The 14,583-nt window shown below is 45.5% G+C and overlaps 1 protein-coding gene and 1 long non-coding RNA gene across 2 annotated transcripts in view; one reads left to right on the top strand and one right to left on the bottom strand.

The window, feature by feature from the left end:
- LOC137653744 (uncharacterized) overlaps positions 1-13,399 on the bottom strand; it is a 29,951-nt gene extending 16,552 nt beyond the window's left edge. The window contains exon 1 of the long non-coding RNA XR_011046540.1: positions 13,293-13,399. This is a non-coding gene — a long non-coding RNA (uncharacterized lncRNA). The remainder of the gene's footprint in view (positions 1-13,292) is intronic.
- Positions 1-14,583, top strand: part of LOC137653742 (uncharacterized) — a 132,825-nt gene that overhangs the window by 26,389 nt on the left and 91,853 nt on the right. The gene's annotated exons all lie outside the window — the stretch shown is intronic.

Here is a 14,583-nt window from a genome sequence, read left to right as displayed (position 1 = left end):
TCACTCTCCCTCCACCATCCATTCTCAACACTTAACCCCACCATCTCAGACGTGACACTCTTATCATCTCTGTAATTTTAGCTGCAGCTGCCATTTTTTTTTCTATTTCATAATTTTCTAATCATTAAAACAGTGATATTCCTACACCATTGCTCATACAGAAATGTGGCAAGAGATTGGTCAAGGTCTCTACAGACTAGTCGAATGGTCCTTCTGAGCTTCAGTGATATCTTCTTTGGGGTGGCAGGTAAGGTAGAGACAGGTGGGGTAAGGAAAGTAAATATTCTTCTGATACCCCTGCCCAGGCTTTACAGACATCAATGATATCCAGGCTAGCAGCATCAAAACTACAGCGAGAGAAGACCCAGGATCCTCCCAAGCAGCAGGCAAGGTCTGTTTAGGTTGACCGTGTCAAGTCACTCCTCTGAATGTAGAACAACTGAAGAGGAGGGTGCAGCAGGGGAAGAGTTCAGGGTCCAGACACCAGAAAATACCTCCAGAAGCTTCCTTGCTATCATGATGCCGGTGATACCCAGGGAAGATCACGACTTCCATAGGTTCAGTTTTTAATAAACATTGTCATCAGGCAGTACAGCAACAGGCATACTTTGAAAGAGAGGCAGACAAGTTTACCTTCCCTGGAAGAAAGTTATACTTCTGCTCCTTTCAAAGCACACCCGGAGGGCAGGGCAGGGTCTCCCACCCCACTACGAATTTCTTCGGAGCAACCAGCTCAAGAGGAATATGAAGGAGACACAGCATGCTTTGAACTATTCGAAGAGAAGAACGAGCCAATGAGCTTCTTTGCCAATGCTAAGTCAAAGAGGAGAAGCTATGAAGCTTCTTTGCCAATATTAAGTGTGATATCGAAGAATCCCTCTTAAAATGTTATTTTCCTTAGTAAAATAAATTTTTGAATATACTTACCCGATGATCATGTAGCTGCAACTCTGTTGCTCGACAGAAAAAACCTACGGTCGGGATACGCCAGCGATCGCTATACAGGTGGGGGTGTACAACAACAGCGCCATCTGTCGAGTAGGTACTCAGGTACTTCTTGTCAACAAGAACCAATTTTCTCCTCGGTCCACTGGGTCTCTATGGGGAGGAAGGGAGGGTCCTTAAATTCATGATCATCGGGTAAGTATATTCAAAAATTTATTTTACTAAGGAAAATAACATTTTTCAAAATTAATCTTACCCGATGATCATGTAGCTGATTCACACCCAGGGGGGTGGGTGGAGACCAGCATACATGTTAACATAAGAAGCTAAGTATCCCGTATTTCATTTTAGCAGTTATTCAAAATAACAAACATAAAATAAATAAGTATGTACCTGGTAAGGAAGACGACTTGAACAATTACTCTGCCTTTTTAAGTACGTCTTCCTTACTGAGCCTCACGATCCTCATAGGATGCTGAGCGACTCCTAGGAGCTGAAGTATGAAGGGTTGCAACCCATACTAAAGGTCCTCATCAAAACCTCTAATCTAGGCGCTTCTCAAGAAATGATTTTGACCACCCGCCAAATCAAGTAGGATGCGAAAGGCTTCTTAGCCTTCCGGACAACCCAAAAATATTTCAAGAGAAAGATTAAAAAGGTTCTGGAATTAGGGAATTGTAGTGGTGGAGCCCCCACCACTACTGCACTCGTTGCTACGAATGGTCCCAGAGTGTAGCAGTTCTCGTAAAGAGACTGGACATTCTTAAGATAAAAGACGCGAACACTGATTTGCTTTTCCAATAGGTTGCGTCGAATATACTTTGCAGAGATCTATTTTGTTCAAAGGCCACGGAAGTTGTGACAGCTCTAACTTCGTGTGTCCTTACCTTCAGCCAAGCTTGGTCTTCCTCATTCAGAAGGGAATGAGCTTCTCGTATTAACAGTCTGATAAAATAGGGTAAAGAATTCTCTGACATAGGCAAAGATGGATTCTTAACTGAACACCATAAAGCTTCAGACGGGCCTCTTAAAGGTTTTTAAAATAGAACTTAAGAGCTCTTACAGGACATAATACTCTTTCTAGTTCATTTCCAACCATACGATAAGTTTGGAATATCGAACGATATTGGTCAAGGCCGAGAAGGCAGCTCGTGTTTGGCTAGAAAACCAAGTTGTAGAACATGTAGCCGTTTCGGATGAGAATCCGATGTTCCTGCTGAAGGCATGAATCTCACTGACTCTTTTAGCTGTGGTTAAGCATATCAGGAAAAGAGTCTTAAAGGTGAGATCTTTCAGGGAGGCTGATTGTAGCGGTTCGAACCTGTCTGACATAAGGAATCTTAGAACCACGTCTAAATTCCAACCAGGTGTAACCAAACGACACTCCTTCGTGGTCTCAAAAGACTTAAGGAGGTCCTGTAGATCTTTATTGTTGGAAAGATCTAAGCCTCTGTGACGGAAGACTGATGCCAACATGCTACTGTAACCCTAGATAGTGGGAGCTGAAAGAGATCGTTCTTTCCTCAGATATAAGAGGAAGTCAGCTATTTGAGTTACAGAGGTACTGGTCGAGGATACGGATACTGACTTGCACCAGTTTCGGAAGATTTCCCACTTCGATTGGTAGACTCTAAGGGTGGATGTTCTCTTTGCTCTAGCAATCGCTCTGGTTGCCTCCTTCGAAAAACCTCTAGTTCTCGAGAGTCTTTCGATAGTCTGAAGGCAGTCAGACGAAGAGCGTGGAGGCCTTGGAGTACCTTCTTTACGCGTGGCAGACGTAGCAGGTCCACCCTTAGGGGAAGTGTTCTGGGAACGTCTACTAGCCATCGAAGTACCTCGGTGAGTTATTCTCTCGCGGGCCAGAGGGAAGCAACTAGCGTCAACTTTGTCCCTTCGTGAGAGGCGAACTTCTGCAGTACCTTGTTGACAATCTAGAACGGAGGGAATGCATATAGATCTAGATGTGACCAATCTAGAAGAAAGGCATCTATATGAACTACTGCTGGGTCCGGGATAGGTGAGCAAAGTATTGGGAGCCTCTTGGTCATCGAGGTTGCGAAGAGATCTATGGTTGGCTGGCCCCAGGTGGCCCAAAGTCTCTTGCATACATCCTTGTGGAGGGTCCAATATGTTGGAATTATTAGTCCCTTCCTACTGAGACAATCTGCTATGACATTCAAGTTGCCTTGGATGAACCTCGTTACTAGTGAAAAGTCTAGACCTGTTGAACAGGAGAGGAGGTCTCTTGCGAACTCGTACCATGTCAGAGAGTAGGTCCCTCCTTGCTTGGAGATGTACGTCAAAGCAGGGTGTTGTCCGTGTTCACCTCCACCACTTTGCCTTGAAGGAGAGACCTGAAGCTTTCCCAGGTCAGACGTACTGCCAGTAGCGTCTTGCAGTTGAAATGCATTGTCCTTTGACTTGAGTTCCATAATCCCGAGCATTGCCTACCGCCTAATGTCGCACCCCAGCCTACGTCCGATGCGTCCGAGAAGAGAACGTGGTTGGGAGTCTGAACAGTCAGGGGAAGACCCTTCAAAGGTTGATAAAGTCCTTTCACCAAGTCAGACCAGACTTTATCTTTCAGGAAACCGGGATCGAGACCGCTTCTAGCGTCTTGTCCTTTTCCAGTGAAAAGCTAGATGATACAGAAGAGGACGGAGGTGTAGTCTTCCAAGTGACACAAATTGAACCACGGATGAAAGTGTCCTAACCAGACTCATCCACAGCCTGACAGGGCAGTGTTCCTTCTTCAGCATCTTCTGGATGGATAACAGGGCTGGGGGTTGATCGTCTTGTTCAGCAATGTCCTCATCAGAGGGTTCCTCATCCGAAACTGATGAGGAAACGGCAACGGAGTGGGCAACGTCTGACTCGCTGAATCCGGTCGCCCTGGTGGATGCGTGACGGAGCCGGACACAAGATCATGGTTCTGCTGCACAGTCTGTGAACTGTCAACCATGGGGACGCGAGGAAGAACAGTGTCAACCCGAAACTGTCTAGACTGTCTGGGTTGTGCAGTCAACCAACCCCCTACCGGGTTGCTGAGGTTGCCGCACTGCGTCACAACAAGTCACCTCTGCTGGTTGTTGAACGTCTTCCTAGTGACACACTGAACGTCCACAACCACCTCCGAGAGTCGCTTAACGTCAACGTGCGACTGGCAACCCACACTGGGTCGCACCGGTGGAGGAACCACCTCAACTGGCGGACGTGAGTAGGATACCTCAGCGTCAACAGGGCGTACAACCAACCGGAGGAAGGTTGTTGGCTAGGAGGTTCTTCTCCGTAAAAAATCCTCTATCAAGGACACAAGCTTGGACTGCATGTCTTGCAACAAAGCCCATTAGGGTCTAAGGGAGCAGGTGTGGCAACAGACGGGGTTAGCGACCGAAGCGGAACCATTTACCATCCCTGGAAGCCTTGTTATGCTTTTAATTAAAGTCCATAGGAGGCTAAGCAGCTTAAGGCTCCTCTCCAAATGACAGAGTCCTCAAAGGAATATCAGAAGGAGGGAGAACAGCACTTTCTCATCTACAGGAACCATGTCCGAGAAAAGCTAGGTTATCTCAGTGAGGGTCTCACTGGTGCATAAGCAGCAGACCAGAAGGCAACGTTATGTAACTGCTTGACAGTCTGTGAACTGTCAAAAACTGAACTGTCAACCACAACAGGTGCGTGAGGACATACAGCACTGGTGCATTAGTAGCAGACCAGAAGGCAACGTCATGTAACTGCTTGACAGTCTGTGAGCTGGCAACAACCAAAGCTGTGTGGGAAAGCCTCAACTCCTGACTGACTAGTCTGCTGCGGGCGAGTGGCGGTAACCACAGTGGGTTGCGGAGGCTGACACACCGTGTCAAAACACGGCAGCTTGTGGTAGCTCACGCACGGCAACGGAGTGCTCCGTGTGCCTGTGGGAGTCAGCATGCGTCTGGCAGGGTAGACTGCGCATGGGTGGAGGAGCTCTCACAACAAGAGTTTGGGAGCAGGCAGCCATGCTGGGCGCACAACCGTGGCAGGTTGTAGGCAAACGGGTGCATCGTCAACCTTCTCCGCAGTCGGAGTGTGGGAGCAGGCAACAACCAAAGCGGAGTGGTGGTGCGTGGTGGGGACTGCCGTGGGTTGCGGAAACTAACGCATCGCGTCAAAACACGGCAGCTTGACTCCACCTTCCCACTGCTGATGCGGTAGCTCACGCATGTTAACAGAGGGAGCCGCATGTCGGCTAACGTTAACATGCGTCTGGCAGGGTCGATTGCGCATCGGAGGTGGAGCTCTCCGCAGCCGGAGTGTGGGAGCAGGCAGCCTCAGCGTGAGCTGGGCGCACAACCGTGGTAGGTTGTAGGCTAACGAGAGCAGTGTAAACCTTCTCCGCACGAAACTCCTGCATAACCGCAGCTAACTGAGTCTGCATAGACTGCAGTAAAGACCACTTAGGGTCTACAAAAAACGGCAACAAACGGAGCTACTGTCCGTTGTGACTGAGGGTCTAAAACAGCTGGTGCGGTACCACCTTGCCTCTCTTGGGAGGTGTGCAGTCGTCGGATGACTGCAGCGAGTCCGAACTGACCCAGTGGCTACACCTGGGCCGTTGGACTTGCGCGGAAGGGACCGACTTGCACTTAAAAGCTGCAAGATTTGGTCCATGGTTTCTACGAGAAACCTCTTCCGCAGACGAGGAATAAAGGGCTCTCTCGTCTTTGTGTGGGTGGGGCGATCTCACGTCGGCAACGTGTGTAGATACGCCCGAAACCACGGAGGGAAAAACGTCTGTTCGTCGATCAAGGCCTGTGGAACCCATAAGTCGTTCGACATTACTTCTCCCCTGGGCTTGGGAGCTTGTAAGAGGTCCCGGACTAGGTGAACAACTGGCACGAACAGACGAACCCTCGGACGCAACACTGTAACACTTTGCGCATATCACTTTATCACTTTTGATTTTCTGTTTGCACTTATTTCACTGAAATCGAAACTTTAACTGATTTCTACCTGAAACACGCAATCCTATCCTTCATTAAAAGGTAGTAATTGCGAAAACAGTTTTACAATGCAACAGAAAAACATAAATAAAGATAAAGAATTCAGTGGCTGGAAAAGAGACTAAACACTAGATCAAATAAACTACGTTTACAATCTCTCACCGCATAAAGCCTGGGAACAAGAATAAAACTCTAGAAACGTTTTACCTTCTTCCCCTACAGCGACTAGGGAGAAGAGTAAAAAACGAATTCAGTGGCTGGAAAAGAGACTAAACACTAGATCAAATAAACTACGTTTACAATCTCTCACCGCCTAAAGCCTGGGAACAAGAATAAAACTCTAGAAACGTTTTACCTTCTTCCTCTACAGCGACTAGGGAGAAGAGTAAAAAACGAGAACAACGTTACCCGCTTGAACGAAACGTTTATTCTCCTCTCTCTCCCCCCGTCTCTATCTCTCTCTCTCTTCTCTCTTGACTTAGCACCTGAGAGAAGAGCCCAATTATATATCGTTAAAACATGTTATTTGCTAAAAGGAAAAACTGAAAGGTTTCCCAAATAAAAAGTTCCTTTATTTAGAATTTAAACCATTTAAGCTAAGAAAGAATGAACGAAACGCTAGAATCGGTTTACTCTTACTGCAACGTGAAACCGTGAAACACTCTCTCTTTATCGTAACGATAGAGCGCATGTTGAACGTCCTGAACGTCAACAACTGCGGAGTCTAAAAAACTAAACGTTAGTTCATCTTTGAAAACAGTACGAGACTATCAAAGAAATTCTTTCATAAAACATTAAAATTAAAAAGTATTAAATTCTAAAAAGGTTAAATACGATATGACGGGCTCAATGTTAATTAACTTCGGTTCCAAGTAAGGACCGCCTACTATTAGGAAAGGTCGCATATAAACAAACATAAAAATTAATTTTTTATAAGTTTATAAAAAATGGAAAGTTAATCGAAGAGGCCTATCAAGGCGGAGAGATATAAAATAAATAGATCTATAACTTGTTAAGCAAAATTACCAAAAACCTAAACACACTTCCGTCTAAGGGAAGGGTCGGCCATTTAAAAGTGAAAGAGAGTCCATACTCTCTTCGTCACCATAATTAAATGTATCGAAAACGAATTCAAGTTTTGAAATGAAGATAAAACCCCTGCATAGCGAAAGCTCAAAACTGGAATAGTGTACTTCACCAAATCGTTGTGAAAACAAATCCAGTTAGGGACGGCGTATTTAGTAGGTCCTGCCATTGGCACGACAGAGGAAAAATTGGTTCTTGTTGACAAGAAGTACCTGAGTACCTACTCGACAGATGGCGCTGTTGTTGTACACCGCCACCTGTATAGCGATCGCTGGCGTATCCCGACCGTAGGTTTTTTTCTGTCGAGCAACAGAGTTGCAGCTACATGATCATCGGGTAAGATTAATATTGAAAAACACAATTTTCTTCTTCTTTGCTAGCTTAGCCTATTGCACAAGCAGCCACACCCTACACTCATCACAGGGTGATGCCCCATGCAGAAAACACAAAGTTGGTGGGGATCCAACAATGACTTCCTCATGAACATACAGCAACTTTGGCCAGGCTTGCCTGATCATGGAGTTTCTGTAAACAGCAAACCAGTAAACACAATATGCAAGGATGAAGGAAAAGTGAAAACAAACAGAGTACTAAACTGTGACCAAAGAAAAACTGATGGTTGCTCTCCCTGGCATGTGGGCACCCTCCCAACAACTATAACTACCACAATAAAAATTCCCATGGTTCTTCAAGCTTCGGAAAAGTCACACTCTTATCATGAACAAATTAGAATACTGGGCAGTAATGATTCATAAAATGATAAGGTGGTATGGGTATGAAGTAGCTAATATGAGTGAGGCCCTGAGATTAAAAAGAGCTTTGAGTGGTAACTTGTTAGGGGTAGAGGATCAAGAGGCAGGTTGAGTTTGATCACTGATGACTAGATAGTGTAAGGACACCGCTCCCTCCGTCGTCCAGAAATTCAACAAATTGTCTATTTATTTAAATTCTCCTTTCACCACACCATGGCTTCCTATATATATGCATTCCGCTCCCTCAGAGCTACAATTTGACATATGTATTATTTCATTACATGTTTCTGTTTACTTGCAATTCGTGTATTTGTTCATGTGAGAAAACATATATTTTGGCGGGAAGTTCAAGCTGAATTGGCGCCTACGCCATGCTACCTTTCCATCCGCACCCTATATTATATTCCCACGCATGTTTGAATAAACTATCAGTTGATGTTGGTGATGCTTGTCTCACTGTCCTTAAAACTGGTGACCCCGGAGTTGAAGTAGCATCAGCGGTTTTGGCTTTGCCATTAACGGACTTATTACGGCCGTGCTACCTTCTCTTTACTCCGTTACCTTAGGCGTAAGCTTCAGCCTTTGGTTCTCCCACACCTCGGTGCATGTAAGGCAGTAGGATGAGCTTAACCGACATATCAACTTCCCACCTCTTCGCCGATTCGTCGTCTGACCACAATGGCGGAAGCAACACACCCATCGCGCCCAGCGGCCTCGCCTCCACGCCCAAAGTCAAACTGCCGCCCTTTTCTCAACACAACACCGCTTCCTGGTTCCTGAGAGCAGACGTACTCTTCCGAGTTGCTAGACTCAGCGACTCCTGCGCCAAGGCCGACATTGTTCTCACCTCCATCCCAGAAGAGGTATTCCACAAGATTTCCCCATGGCTCGACGCCCAGGCCGGCCAAGTTTCATACGACGACCTGAGAACGAAACTCATCGGTATCTACTCCCTCTCCGTTTCAGCAAGGGCACAGAAAGTCCTGGACCTCGCCGGCAAGCCCATGGGTGACACCTCTCCTGTCGAGGTGTGGGACGAGTTAACCGGCCTACTTAAGCTCCCCGAAACAGACAGCAACGGCCGACGGCGGGAAATTAGCCTATCTCGCGAGATCTTCCTTCGACGCCTACCACAGGACATAAGGGCCCAATTGACAGACGCCGACACGCTTCCGATGAACGAACTCCTGTCGAAGGCTCAGAAGCTCCACGAGGCCTCCAAAGCATCTCGCCTCGGAGCATCATCAGTATCGTCTTCGTTCTCCTCCTTCAGCAGCTGCTCTTCCATAGACTCCTCAGCAACGGCCCCTGAGGACGACGAGATCAATGCTCTAGCAAGAAAGAAACCGCCACAACCGACACGACCAAACCCTAGGACTAACCCAGCATGGTGCTTCTACCACCAACAGTTCGGCAGCGACGCCAAGAAATGTAGGGCACCATGCAGTTTCCCTAGAAGACGACGACAGGTCCTCCTACTCACGCCAAATTCCGCCGCCTCCTGCCCCAGAAACTGAAGGATGCCAAACGCGCCTTTGAGGATATGGAACGCATGGGTATTTGTAAGAAAGCATCGAGCCCCTGGGCATCTCCCTTACACATGGTAAAAAAGCCTGACGGGTCCTGGAGACCTTGCAGCGACTACAGGCGCCTAAACCTCATCACGACGCCCAATCACTACCCTCTGCCCAACATGCAAGACCTAACGAATGCGTTGCACGGCAGGAAATATTTCACCAAGATGGACCTTCTCAAGTCTTACTTCCAGGTCCCCGTATTTCCGGAGGACATTCCGAAAACTGCCATTGTGACGCCGTTCGGATCCTATACCTTCGCATACTTAACCTTCGGTCTACGCAATGCCGGGGCGACCTACCATTCTGCGTCTGCTACGTCGACGACATCCTGATATTCTCGAAAACCAAGGAGGAACACCGGAGGCACGTCAGCACCGTCCTCAAACGCCTACAGGAGAACAGCCTGGTCATACGTTTCGACAAGTGCACGTTCGGCGCGGAAGGAGTGGACTTTCTTGGTCACCGCGTATCCTCGTGCGGGGTAAAACCCATGACATCCAAGGTTGACGCCATCAAAAGGTTCCCGATACCTACAACCACCCGCCAACTTCAGGAGTTCCTGGGGATGGTCAATTACTACAGACACTTCATCCCCAACGTCGCACAGACCCTAACACCCCTCGACAACGTCCTGAAAGGGAAAACAAAAAAAACTTGAGTGGGGTTTGCCCCAACAACAGGCATTCACCCGGACGAAGGATGCCCTCGCAAAAGCCACCACCCTGGCTTATTTCGTCGACAACGCGCCCCTGCGACTGACGACCGACGCCAGCAACGTCGCCTGTGGGGCTGTGCTGGAACAACTCGTCGATGGTTCTCCTCGACCGCTGGCATTCTTCAGCAAGAAATTGAAACCCGCCGAAACAAGATACAGCACCTTCGATAGGGAACTCCTCGCCGTCTACCTCAGGCACATCCTGGAGGGCACACCCTTCACAATCGCGACGGACCATCAACCCCTCGTACACGCTTTCACAAAATCGACAGACGCATGGTCCTCCCGACAACAACGTCATCTCGCAACAATCGCCGAATTCGGGTGCACCATACGCTACGTTCCAGGAAAGAAAAACCCAGTCGCGGACGCCCTTTCAAGGATTGAAATCAACGCAATCCACCTGGGAATTGATTACGCCAATCTCGCATCCGAACAGCGCACCGACCAAGAAGCACAGGATCACCTGACGGGGCCATCCGCGCTCAAGATAAATGCGATTTCCCTCAGACCAGCAGGAGTAACTATCCTCTGCGACACCAGCACCGGCCGCCCACGCCCCTGGATACCGGCCTCCTGCAGAAGAAAAATATTCGACATCATCCATGGACTTTCACACCCCTCAGGACGCACCACCGCTCGCCTTCTGTCTGAAAAGTTTGTCTGGCCAGGAATCAAAAAGGACGCCCGGGAATGGGGGAAGACATGCATCAACTGCCAATCAAGCAAAATCAGCCGTCACACCGAATCGGGGGTAAGAGATTTTCCCCAACCAAAAAGACGTTTCGGTCACATACACATCGACGTCGTGGGACCATTGCCGCCTTCCGGATCTGCTCGCTACCTGCTTACAATCATCGATCGCTCCACGAGGTGGTTGGAGGCATCGCCAATGACCGAAGCTACGACTCAAGCATGCGCCGAAGCCCTTTTGTCAAGCTGGGTGAGCAGATTTGGCATTCCTGACGACATCACGACAGACAGAGGCCCCGCTTTCCTCTCAGAAATATGGCTCGCTCTGGCAAACCTGATGGGGACAACACTCCACAGCACCACAGCATACAACCCCGCGGCAAACAGCATGGTCGAACGAACTAATCGCGCCCTCAAGGCATCCCTGATGGCGAGCTGCACCGACGGGGACTGGAAATCACGACTTCCTTGGGTACTTCTCGACCTTCGCACCGCCCCTCGCGCAGATGGCGAGCCTTCGCCCTCCGAAAAGGTTTACGGGGAGGCGCTCGCAGTTCCTGGCGAATTCTTTCCCACATCAACCAACGACACGCAGCTGGATCATCTTAGGGACATCGCCAGGAAATTCAGGCCATGTCTCAAAACTTACCAGGACAGAACTAAGCATTTCAAGCCAAAGAACCTGGATGACTGCGGGTACGTTTTCGTCCGTGTCAACGCCCATCGACAACCACTAACCAGACCTTATCGAGGTCCCTACCGAGTAATTAAGAAGACGACGAAAGCCTTCCTTCTCGACGTGCATGGCCAAGAAGACTGGGTCTCAATAGACCGCGTGAAACCAGCGTTTCTCGAAGGGAGCGACACTGCCTCCGCCGGACCTGGTAGATCCAGAGTGCCACCTCAAAACAAGGCGCCCAATGAAAGAAAAATCAACAAACGACAACGAGAGGAAGAGATCCTTACGCCGACCGCCGACGCACCCCTCCGTTCAAAAACAAGAGGAACCCTCCGATGCCCGAAAAGATACGAAGATTAATCATCAGCCCTCTACGCCGCCCGATGTCTTGGGGGGGGGGAGTACTTGTAAGGACACCGCTCCCTCCGTCGTCCAGAAATTCAACAAATTGTCTATTTATTTAAATTCTCCTTTCACCACACCGTGGCTTCCTATATATATGTATTACGCTCCCTCAGAGCTACAATTTGACATATGTATTATTTCATTACATGTTTCTGTTTACTTGCAATTCGTGTATTTGTTCATGTGAGAAAACATATATTTTGGCGGGAAGTTCAAGCTGAATTGGCGCCTACACCATGCTACCTTTCCATCCGCACCCTGTATTATATTCCCATGCATGTTTGAATAAACTATCAGTTGATGTTGGTGACGCTTGTCTCACTGTCCTTACAATAGATATCGGAGGAGGATGTATTTGAATAAAATTGGAAATCAGAGGAGGTTGTATTTGAATAAAAATACTGGTTACCTCAAAGCAACCAAACCACTACTTTGGAAAATTTAGGACGGTAAGCTAAACAACTTCTTTTATTATCCCGGTTAATAAGAACCAAGCTATTCATATTTATGGGTTCAAACTAGTGTACAACTAATGATTAATTGAATAAGATGTTTAAAATCGTTTGGGGAAAAAAGGTTAATCTAACATATATATATATCTAAATAAGTTAGGTCAGGTTAGGACAGGTGTTAGATAGAGATGTATTCCTTTACTTCTTGTTTCCTTATCAACTCAGAAAAATTTCCCGCTCTTTCTCTTAACCTAAATTATTGTTTATCTTGGAAGAGGACCTCTATCCTAATGCTATTGAACTGTATAAATTGAACTTCTAAATAGTATTCCAAATTTCCAAAGTTATTAAGTGGTCTGCATCTTCCTGTACATAGGGAAAAAACTTGGGCAATCATATAGGAAATACCTGTTTTCAAGTAGAAAATTGATATGGAGATGGTTTGGTCATACTCTTCGCACTCCCCAAGAGATATTAGTTCATCAAACGTTCAGCTGCGTTCCTAAAGGCACTAGAAGGGTTGGAAGACCTAGGCCTATATGGCTGAGGGATATGAATCGCGAAATAGATGTTGAATGGAGCAGTATTGAATTAAAAGCTCAAGATAAAGACTAATGGCGAAATATAACCGAGCCCTTTACGTCAATAGGCGTAGGAGGAAATGAGGAAATTAGAAAAGCTTTTCTCGATCGTAACTATAATAAAACCGAAATTCCGTGCTTCCTAGGCATAGTTTCTCCAAAAAGGTGTCTACACGGTTTCTTTATCCTTAACTAACCTGCTGTTCTTCCCATGTCTTTTCACATTTCAAGTTCTTCGTTGAAAAGTTGCCCAGAATGTACCTTAATCTTAATTATCCTTAGACAACTACGTTACCAATTATAGTCCAAATTACAACAATAACAAGCCAGAATACCAAGACGGTTTGGTTGTCCAACAACTTAAAATGTTACCTATCCTAAAACTAAGGAAATTGGTGTTAACATAATTACGAAAATTCACTTACACCAATGATTGATCATTGCTCGAAGTGCAAGTTACGTCCGAAACCTGTTACTCTTGAGTCTTGACTGACTAACGTAAATACGGTAAATTAAATAAAAATGGATACGCTCCTGTAGTACCTGTCTCTCGTATTTTCAGAGTACCATATCAACATTTTATTTGTAGATAACTTTATCATACTCAAAGTAAACTAAACTCGCGATATTTTACAACTAGAGAACTGCATTATTTCTAATCGGATTTGATTTACGAAATGAGGCCATTCAGCCACCAATTAAATGCAAAGACATACGAAGCCAAAACTAAAGTTATGATCATCAGTAGAATTTGCTAAGCTTACATTCCTTCAATTATGACAGTAAAATCAAACTAGCAATTAATATGGCATGGATCATAAAAACATTAACACTATTATAACGAATAACTTTTCAATTTCAGGATCTCTATTTCTCTTTACCTTGAGTCTGACATTCCTAATCTTTCGTCACACCAAAGATATTGAAGATAGTCATTTTTGGGGGATTTTTTTCCCCCTATCCCTCTCATTATTGCTAAGCTTTAATAAAAAAAAAATGTCAAAAAAACTTTTTTTTTTCCTTTAACAGTATAAATCTTTCTCCAATTCATGAGCAGACATCACAATGCCATCCTCTTGCAATATTTAAAAAAAAAAATGGTAAATTTGGAAATCGTTGCCACGTTATTAACCGTAAAACTTTCCTAATTAGGCAGACATTTAATGTTGATAAAACCACACACAGATATATCTATCTACCTATCTACTTATCTATCTATCTATACACACACACACACACACACACACACACATATATATATATATATATATATATATATATATATATATATATATATATATATATATATATATATATATATATATATATATATATATATATATGTGTGTGTGTGTGTGTGTGTGTGTGTGTATGTATATATATAGATAGATAGATAGATAAGTAGATAGGTAGATAGATATATCTGTGTGTGGTTTTATCAACATTAAATGTCTGCCTAATTAGGAAAGTTTTACGGTTAATAACGTGGCAACGATTTCCAAATTTACAAATTTTTTCAAAAATATTGCAAGAGGATGGCATTGTGATGGCTGCTCATGAATTGGCGAAAGAGATTTATACTGTTAGAGGTAAAAGTTCGTTTGCCATTTTTTTTTTCATTAAAGCTTAGCAATAATGAGAGGGATAGGGGGAAAATAAACATAAAATTACCATCTACAATTGGTTTGACGAAAGATTAAGAATGTATATATATAT

This window comes from Palaemon carinicauda, chromosome 14 (assembly GCF_036898095.1).
Source record: "Palaemon carinicauda isolate YSFRI2023 chromosome 14, ASM3689809v2, whole genome shotgun sequence".
NCBI classification, from domain to species: Eukaryota; Metazoa; Arthropoda; class Malacostraca; order Decapoda; family Palaemonidae; genus Palaemon; species Palaemon carinicauda.
The sequence above is the reverse complement of the archived record's forward strand: the minus strand, read 5'-3'. Positions and strand labels throughout refer to the sequence as shown.